At 38.4% G+C, this 9,970-nt stretch overlaps 1 protein-coding gene and 1 long non-coding RNA gene across 2 annotated transcripts in view; one reads left to right on the forward strand and one right to left on the reverse strand.

The window, feature by feature from the left end:
• Window positions 1-1,166: 1,166 nt before the first annotated feature.
• Window positions 1,167-5,683, reverse strand: LOC128704886 (uncharacterized). The gene is made up of 3 exons (XR_011394580.1): window positions 5,545-5,683; window positions 1,700-1,834; window positions 1,167-1,251 (listed from the first exon to the last, which is right to left on the reverse strand). It is a non-coding gene; the product is annotated as an uncharacterized lncRNA (long non-coding RNA).
• Window positions 5,684-9,445: 3,762 nt separating this feature from the next.
• The window catches only part of LOC128704925 (fap1 adhesin), a 45,881-nt gene continuing 45,356 nt past the window's right edge, over window positions 9,446-9,970 (forward strand). Inside the window, exon 1 of the mRNA XM_070104327.1 lies at window positions 9,446-9,545. The gene's annotated coding sequence lies outside the window, so the exon portion shown is untranslated. The remainder of the gene's footprint in view (window positions 9,546-9,970) is intronic.

Below are 9,970 nucleotides of genomic sequence, written 5' to 3' on the forward strand. Positions count from 1 at the left end.
GTGTGGTGTGAATATAATGCAGAGAATTCATAGTTTGGAAGTTAGGAGGAGGTGTGGGATTACCAAAACTGTTGTCCAGAGGGCTGAGGAAGGGTTGTTAAGGTGGTTCGGACATGTGGAGAGAATGGAGCGAAACAGAATAACTTCAAGAGTGTATCAGTCTGTAGTGGAAGGAAGGCGGGGTAGGGGTCGGCCTAGGAAAGGTTGGAGGGAGGGGGTAAAGGAGGTTTTGTGTGCGAGGGGCTTGGACTTCCAGCAGGCATGCGTGAGCGTGTTTGATAGGAGTGAATGGAGACAAATGGTTTTTAATACTTGACGTGCTGTTGGAGTGTGAGCAAAGTAACATTTATGAAGGGATTCAGGGAAACCGGCAGGCCGGACTTGAGTCCTGGAGATGGGAAGTACAGTGCCTGCACTCTGAAGGAGGGGTGTTAATGTTGCAGTTTAAAAACTGTAGTGTAAAGCACCCTTCTGGCAAGACAGTGATGGAGTGAATGATGGTGAAAGTTTTTCTTTTTTGGGCCACCCTGCCTTGGTGGGAATCGGCCAGTGTGATAATAATAATAAAAAATTATTATTATTATTTATTATTATTATCATCATCTACACTTCTACTGCTAACAGCTGTTTAGCATGATCACTTCCAATAGTGGGCCCCATTCACCTGAGACATCATTTCCTTGCAGCTACACCTAGCCGGGCTCAGAGAGTAGAGAAACTCTTGAACTCTTCAATGGTACCTATGACTACACCTCATGCCTCTGCTAGACTAAGAGACTGACCATTATCTATCAAGGTTCAGAGACTGATCGCCTCAAAGCTACCTCCCCACTTCTACTCCCTCTCCAGTATTCGACTGAAACTTGATGTGTGGGAGAAATATTTCATCAGCGAAGATACATAAGTATTGCATGTATCTTACTCACTATGTAGGTACTGTACATCATTGTAATATGAAACTGCACCTTACTCTCATTTGTTATTGCATTTATTTGTGTTAATAAATAAAAGTTATAATTAGTTAAATGTGACTGATATTAACCCAATCTAACCTAACCTAAATTATCAACTCCTAGGATCAAATAATACCATGTAATATTTTATAAATACAAAAGCATTACAATAATAATGTGAAAAATTTCACACTGGTATACTACAGTACATACCTCTTGCGGCGGCATGGGCAACAAGTATAGTCGGAGAAGAAGAGGCAGCATAATGCAAGGATAAACAGCACAACCAGCACTACAGCTGTAAAACAGGGAAAAAATCAACTAAGTAGAATATGTTAAACAATGAATAAAGAGTACAAAAATTGTAGAATGAAGATTTGTTTGTGAGACGCTGAGATACCCAACTGCTGCAAAGATCACTAATTTAATTAGAAATGAATGAGTAAGGGGTGTCTACTCCATGGAGAAGTGGAAAAGAATCCTTCCTCCATAAGCCATGCATGTAGTAAGAGGCGACTAAAATGCCAGGAGCAAGGGTCACCCTGCCTCGGTGGGAAATAGCTGGTACATTAAAAAAAAAAGGGGGATGATCTGCACATTTCTAGCAAGAGATATGAATGAGTGATGGTGAATGTCTTTTCTTGCCAACCCAAGTGAAAAATAGTCATTGAGCTATAAAGAATGAAAAAGAAAAAAGGATTTGTTTTATTTTTACACCAACTGTGAAAAAACTCAGTAATGTCTACCTGGTATCCACAACCACTCTTTCATTATGAAGTGCTTTTTGTCAGCTCCAGCAACAGTTCTGTGTAGTAATATGTAGTCTCTCTAACAGATGGCTGATGTGCAGCTTACTACACGGTCTTCCCAATGACATCAGTCTGAAAGAAAACAATAACATAAATATTTAATTGTATCATATATGTAAGTTCCCTGCAAAAGGTTACTAAACAAGTCCCTACTACCAAAGCCTGGCCCGAGGCCAGGCTTTGGTAGTAGAAAAAATGTTGACACTCATCAAAGGAATATCCTGATGAATTTTTTTTTTTACATAAATCATTTTTACAGGCCAAGATCTGTTATCCTACCTCAGCTCACTGCAAAGCCCAGCCTGTCTAAGGTCCACCCACAACAGTCAACTAACACACTGCTAGGTGAACAGGGGCACCAAGCGTATGGAAACATGCACAATGTTTCCACCCATGCCAGGGTTCAAACTACAAACATGGTATAGGTAGAGAAATTATCTTCTGGGTTAATGCATAGGTGACTGATAGACAATGGAGAGTTTGCATAAATGGGAAGATATCAGCATGGGGACTCAATACTAGTGGTGTGCGACAAGGTTCAGTACCGGGACCCTTGTCATTCACAGTTTACATAAACAACATAGATGAGGGAATAAACAGTGAGATAAGCAAGTTTGCTGATGACACTAAAATAGGCCATCAAGTAACTGATGATGAGAACACTAAGAGTTACAAGATGAACTGTGGTCAGAAAAGTATTAGATACCATTTAATACAGACAAGTGTAAGATTCCGGCAGGCTGGACTTGATTCCTGGAGGGGTGTTAATGTTGCAGTTTTATAGCTGTAGTGTAAGCGCACCTCTAGCAAGACAGTGATGGAGTGAATGATGATGAAAGTTTTTCTTTTTTGGGCCACCCTGCCTTGGTGGGAAATGGCTGATGTGTTAATAAGAAAAGAAAAGTGTAAGATTCAATTCCTGGGAAAAGAAAATAACAATGGTATATATATAAATGAAAAAATGTAAATTATAAGGCCCTTTTCAACATCCCTCAAGTAAGACTCTCACTATGCAAGAACGCTATGCACATAAACGGCCCAAAGATCTGGAACTCGCTACTGGAACAGGTCAAGGATCCCCAGACAACTTATAAATTTAGGACTCTGCTAAAAAACCATCTTATCCCACAATATTAACCAAATCAACCAAACATCTACTGACTAGTTTTATCACATCACCTCCTGGCATTTAATTCTGCCATTCCATAAAATATTACCACCTGCACCATTCCTTGTAAATTAGATTTTTAACTAAGTATACATACGATTTATTAAGTCCAAATAAGATTGTAAAACAGCTAACCACTATTCTATGTTTAGTTTTAAGTAATAATTACTATGTACTATTGTCTTATCTAGTTTAAATTAGTTACTATGTATTAGGATTAGTTTGCCCGAAATGCCTCAACATGTTAGTGGCTATCTTTGTACTTAGCAAATTAAAACTGTAATTACACATTGTAACCTTTACAAAGAAATAAACTTATTATTATTATTATCAAACTGAATGTGAAAAAACTTACAAGTTCTGGTTAGCAGAAATTTAAAGACAAGACAGCGGTGTATGTAAATGTTTACAGTAAAGCTAATAGAATTCTTGGCAAACAATATATCAAAGTCCTCATTTGGTAGCCTTACCAAAGATATAGAGCAGAATGGGCATGGCATGTAGTGGACATTAATATGAAGTACAGTGGAACCTTGGTACTCAAACTTAATTCGTTCCAGAAGGCTGTTTGAGTGCCGATCTGTTTGAATACCGAACGAATTTTTCCCATAAAGAAAATTAATAATAATTTTTCATCTCTATTGTGACTCTAACCAATTTTCTTTTTGGTTGGCTGTTATCACTAATCTTCTTAGACCGCATGGTGACTTATTTACACAAATATAAAAAAAAAAAATGCAAAGAAACACGAAATAGTTTACAGCGAAGTTCAGCACTGAGTGATAGCTGCGGGGAGACTGATGCACATTGTTTGGTCGAGTGCCAAGAAAAAAGTCGACTACTGAGCGATTTTTTTACCAAACAAAGTGTTCGAATACCGAACTGTTCGAGTTGGGAGCTGTTCGAGTACTGAGGTACTACTGTATACAGAGAAGGATGACATGATTGATCCTATGTATCAGAAACCTTTCCTACAAAGACAGGCTGAAGGCACTGAACTTCACTCTCTGGAAAGGCACTGAATTAGGGGGACAGATGAAATGTACAAACAATATAAAACCAGAAATACCTAACTGACAATATCTAGCCAAAACAGAAATTCCAGCAAATGCATACATAATAATAATAATAATAATAATAATAATAATAATAATAATAATAATAATAATAATAATAATACATAATAGGTTACACCATTAAACATCACTCATATATCTAAAACGATATGATGATTATGGAACTGTATATACAATATATATAATCATTAACTTCTGTATACCTATTACTGGAGTATGTGCAATAAAATAATTGTAAACGGCTAACCTAAATAAAAAATTTACAGTACGTACTTGTGTTCAAGCTACCATAAGATTACAAGGACCCCATTGGAAATAAGTCACTTTATCTGACCTTTTTGGGTTATCCCAGTGAATAGTTTACACATATGTTAAAATATGTATGATAATTGTACCTGCTCTGGTGGCCTGGTGGTTAACACTCTCGCTTCACACGGTGAGGGCCTGGGTTCGATTCCCAGCCAGAGTAGAAACATTGGACGTGTTTCTTTCCACCTGTTGTCTATGTTCCCCATCAGTAAAATGGGTACCTGGGTGTTAGTCGACTGGTGTGGGTCGCATCCTGGGACACTGACCTAAGGAGGCCTGGTCACAGACCGGGCCGCGGGGGCGTTGACCCCCGGAACTCTCTCCAGGTAAACTCTCTCCAGGTATGTGTACCTGTACCTAAATAAATTTACTTAAGAGTTTGTTCAAATTTTTAACCTGGAGGGTTAGCACTCCAAGATAACCGGAGAAAGTCCGTGTCATCAGGGACGTCTGTCTTATTTCCATTAGGGTTCTTAAATCTTTTCCCCCAGGATGCGACCCATGAGTCGACTAATATCCAGGAACCTACTTCATAGGTAAGTTTATTTAGGTACAGGTACACATAAGTACAATTATGATACATAGTGTAAATTACCCACCAGAATAACTCAAAAAAGTCAGATAAAGCGACTTATTTCCATTGGGGTAAGTACGGTAAGTACGTACTTACTAGGCGAATTATCCTACATTATATGCAGTGGATAATTTAATGCTAATTTATGTCTATAATTATATGATCATAAAAACCATTTTGTAACAGTACAACCACAAGTAGCTATTATTATTATTTTCATGGGGAAAACTGCAAAAATAAAACCACAGGGAGGTAATATGGTCTGATCCAAGGAAGGGGAAGACTGCCAGAATTCCCTGGATCAGGAACCCTTTCAGTGAATTTAAAAAAAAGCTAATGGAAAAAATCTAAATTTTCGCCTTTCAAAAAATTCACACCCACTAAATATCTCCCCAAATTAATATAATGTTGTCTGATCCAAGGAAGAGGAGGACTGTCAGAATTCCTTGGATCAAAACCCTCTCCATGAAGGAAAAAAAATGAAAAAATCTCAATGTTCGCCACCCAAAAATTTCCTACCCACCAAATCTCTCCTCAAATCAATATAATTTACAATTACAAACCAAAATAAATACACTAGGAATGTAATAATATAACTCCATCACATAAACCAACGCTCAAAGTAAAAAAAAAACGAGAAAAACCCATTTTTTACCAGTGGTTCCTCAGGGCGACACCTTGGGTCCTCTCCCAAAAATTTTCACCCCTATTAATGGCTCCTCTTCCTCAAAAAACACACATTTTCCATTTTCCTGGGCATGGGCTGGCCTCTGTAAGACAGTGATACATTAGAGTTATCTTTAAAGATAACATATAGCCCAAGAACAGCGTATATAATACTGAGTAATGAGTTAGAGAGTTGTTATTATACACTGTTCACTGTAACTTCTCAAGGTCATCTTAACTACATACTACTAAAATGTTAATAGTTAAATAAGAAGGTAATAAGTAAAGTAAGGAAATAAGTAAAGAAAGGAAATATATATTAAAGTAAGCAAATATAATGCGAGTATATGGTCAAAATCATTTTTTTTTGTACAGTATACAATGGGTAGTTTACGTGTAATAAAATATTGTCAAGTAGCCAAAAATTAAAAAAAAAAACACAGTTGAATCAAAGACCCTAATGGAAATAAGTCACTGACTTTTTTTTGAGTTTTCCTGGTGGGTAATTACACATATGCTGCTATTTATAATTTATGTAACTATTAATGTGTACATGTACCTGAATAAACTTATTTATTATCAGTTTATACCTCACACAAGTACACGTGGGGGGTGTACCGGGGGGTCAACGCCCCCGTGACCCGGTCTGTGACCAGGACTCCTGTGTTTATCATCTTTTTTTAAATTTGTGTTTTGATTGTCATATGTGTAGGTTATCAAGGATAATCTATTGTGGGGGGGATGTTGCATCTCCTGCTTTCGTAGGGACTGATTTTCGTGTGCAGATGTGGGAGTTCCAAGTGTGTATTATCATGTATCTTTCTCGCTTGCATTCCAGGGAGTACAGATCAAAAGCTTTTTAACCATTCCCAGTAATTTAGGTGCTTTATGGTACTTACACGTGCTGTGAAGGTTCTCTGTATATTCTCCAGGTCTGCAGTTTTGCACAATAAATTAGCCACTTCGGTGGCAAAATCTAAAATCTAATATTCCCTGTGGTACTCCAGTATCAAGTGGTCTTTTTGATGAAGTTGTCCTTAAATAGAGATGTATTGATGCCTGTTAGTAAGGTAGGATTTGAAATATGTAAGTGAATAGCCTCATACCATAATGATCAAGTTTGTGGAGTAGGATACTGTGGTCTTCTATTATTATTATTATAATCAAAAAGAAGCGCTAAGCCACAAGGGCTATACAGCACTGTGGTCTACTGTATCAAAAACTTTCCTTAGGTCGATAAAGTGGACTAATGGATCTTTATTTTTTTTCCAGTGTAGAACACGTCTAGCATTTTTACAATCGCGTCGTTTGTGCTTTGGCTTTTTTTGAAATGTATATAGTTTCTTGTGCATGAGTTTCTCGAAGATTTTGGAGAGTAACATAAGTTTGATATTAGCCTGTAGTTGTATTAGTGTGCTAGTTTCTGGTTGGTAGGTAAGACACATAGGCGTAACAGTTAGGCAACTTTATTCCGAAACGTTTCGCCTACACAGTAGGCTTCTTTAGTCGAATACAGAAAGTAGGCAGGAACAGTAGAGATGTGAAGACGATGTAATCAGTCCATCACCCTTGAAGTCGTAGAATTTGAGGTTGTCAGTCCCTCGGCCTGGAGAAGTTTAGTTCCATAGTCAGGAACTGTCTCCTGCCTACTTTCTGTATTCGACTGAAGAAGCCTACTGTGTAGGCGAAACGTTTCGGAATAAAGTTGCCTAACTGTTGCCTATGTGTCTTACCTACCAACCTCTCGGTATTGTATACCATTTTGATGTGCTAGTTTCTAGTGATTTGTTAGAGTAATAGTTAATTAAAGGACACGAGCCGCTAGTTTGTACAGTAATGGTGGGACTTTGAGTCAGATTCCTTGATTTATTTTTGAGTTGATAAACGTGGTAACTTCAAACAGCATTACTTACACTACCACTTTCTAGTCTACCTCTACTTCACCTTTGTACCTGGGGATCTACTACACTAAATCACTTAAAACAATTAATAACCCAAGAAAAAACTGCTGTGTAGATTGTCATCCCTTCCAGTGACACAGTCACCAGTCTTCAATTATTATTATAATCATGGGGAGCGCTAAACCCATAGGGTTATACAGCACATGGAGGGGGGGTGATGGAAAGCATTCAGGCTCAATACAGGGAACTGGATCACAGATCCAATTCCCTAGATCAAGAGCCCCTCACCAGCATCAGGGAACCTACCTGGAGGGGCCCATTCTCCAAGACCTTGAACTGACTTAATATACAAAATATACACTCATATTACTGTGCCTACTATATATAGAACATGAAACTCCAACATACACCTTCCTCTGAAACTTTTTCCTAATGGCAGCAACAGAACACAGACAACACAAGATAAAACCCTCTTTGACATCCCATGTGTTAGGCTCAACTCTGCAAGAAATTCAGTGGATATAAAAGGCCCTGAGATCTGGAATTCATTGCCTGAAGTATAGAAAGCCCCTCCTTCCCTGTCTGCCAGTCATTGCAGCTAATTTAGAACTATTAAATAACGCGTCATGTGCCACAGGTAATGTGCACTTAGTTCCTCAAACTAATATCCGTGCACACGGTGGGTATCTGGGCACCTGGAGGCTCCAGGTGGGCACAACCAACAGTGCCTTCCAGCAGACAGAGGTGATATCAGAGGGTCTGGAATCTTCAAATTGGCGTCCATCAGGACGTTAACACGTCCCCATGGTGGCTCTTCTTCAGGCTGCTGGCGAAGTCGCTGACCTCTTGGACCTCTTGGGGAGGGTCGAGGGTCCTCCTGCAAGAAGCAGATCCTGGTTGCTGCTGTTGGTAATGGCTGTCTGCTGTCCTGCTGAGGAGGGACAGGCATTTAGCAACATCTGTTAAGTAAATAAGTTTATTCAGGTATACACAAATACAGTTACATAGAATTATCATACATAGCAGCATATGTGTTGAGAACCTGGGATAACCCAAAAAAGTCAGAGTGACTTATTTCCATTGGGGTCCTGTTGTTGGGGCAATGGAGGAATTCCCTAGAATGTTTTATAATTTCTCATTACTCTGTAATTTGTTGATGATTGTAACCATGTATTAACGTGTTTATGATTCATTACCTTTGAAACTTGTCATAATTGTGACCTAGTTCATTGTCTTTGTAATTAGTCATGAGTGTGACCAGCTCTACCTGGAGCTCATTACCTTTGTAACTTGGTCATGATTGTGACCAGATCTAGTTCATTACCTTTGTAACTTGTTCAGCTGTCAAAACGTTGGAGTCCAGTCTTTGGACCCATTATGTACCTCTGTAATCTTTAGACTACCACCCACACCATGGTTATGGGCTGCATAATAAACATATTAAAATAACTAACTCCCTAATGTAACTGAACCAGCAATATGTTATAACAAACAAGACCAACTCATGCAACTCTGTCCCTGTTCTTGTTCCTGTTGTTCTGTTACTGTTTTTTCCTTCACCTCCCATAGAAAATTAATTACTCATCTTGTCCCATTATATTTCTGTTGTAATTAAGCAACTTACTGTACAAGGACTCTAATGGAAATAAGTCACTGTCTGACATTTTTTGGGTTATCTTAGGTAATTTACACTGATAATTGTACTTATGTGTACATATACCTAGATAAACTTGCTTACTTTCTTATTGATTTACTTATTTACTTAATAATTTAATGCTGAAGAGGATGCTAGAAGATGGTCGAAAAATACAGGAAAATCTATCTCCTGAATTCCTGTCTTCATGTGAATTATTACTAAACATTAAAAACACAATTTAGTTATTCACTAATACCAAAATTTTGATTTTAAATTTAATATGAAAAATAATCCGGATAAATCCGTCTGAGTGTATAAGAACCGAAGGTGAATCCGGATTCTCTAGACGAACGCTGTGTTGAGCTGGTGGACAACAACAACACTGACTCTCTCAGGAGTGCTCAGTCTGGTGCACAGTTGACCTACTTTATGGCACTTAGGCAGTGTAATAGTGTGAGTATAGTGAGGCAGATGGTGTGAGGAGTGGTGAGTGTGGCAGGTGGCACTCAGACAACCTTTAACATTACTCAGGTGGTGGTAATTACCTCATGGCGGACCTCTGAGTCCACTATCGGCAAGTGGTACTTTGTATTATTTGCTGTGTTGGGCTCTTCATCCTAGGGATTGGGGTTACCTCTCCCCTTCCTTGGATCAGAGAAGATTATCTCGTCTCATTATTATTAATATAGTTGTCGGCATGGTGTATTATTAGTTTAATTTTCAAATTTTTATTCTTGTTACCGAGGCGTCTTAAAATTTCACCCTTCATGAGGGGTACCTTGATTCTGGTTAAGGGATCTTGATCCTAGGGATTGGAGCTACCTTTCCCTTTTTTGGATCAAACCTGATTATTTCCTCCCATTCCTACCCATTACTTA

The sequence above is a fragment of the Cherax quadricarinatus genome, chromosome 91 (genome assembly GCF_038502225.1).
Source record: "Cherax quadricarinatus isolate ZL_2023a chromosome 91, ASM3850222v1, whole genome shotgun sequence".
NCBI classification, from domain to species: domain Eukaryota; kingdom Metazoa; phylum Arthropoda; class Malacostraca; order Decapoda; family Parastacidae; genus Cherax; species Cherax quadricarinatus.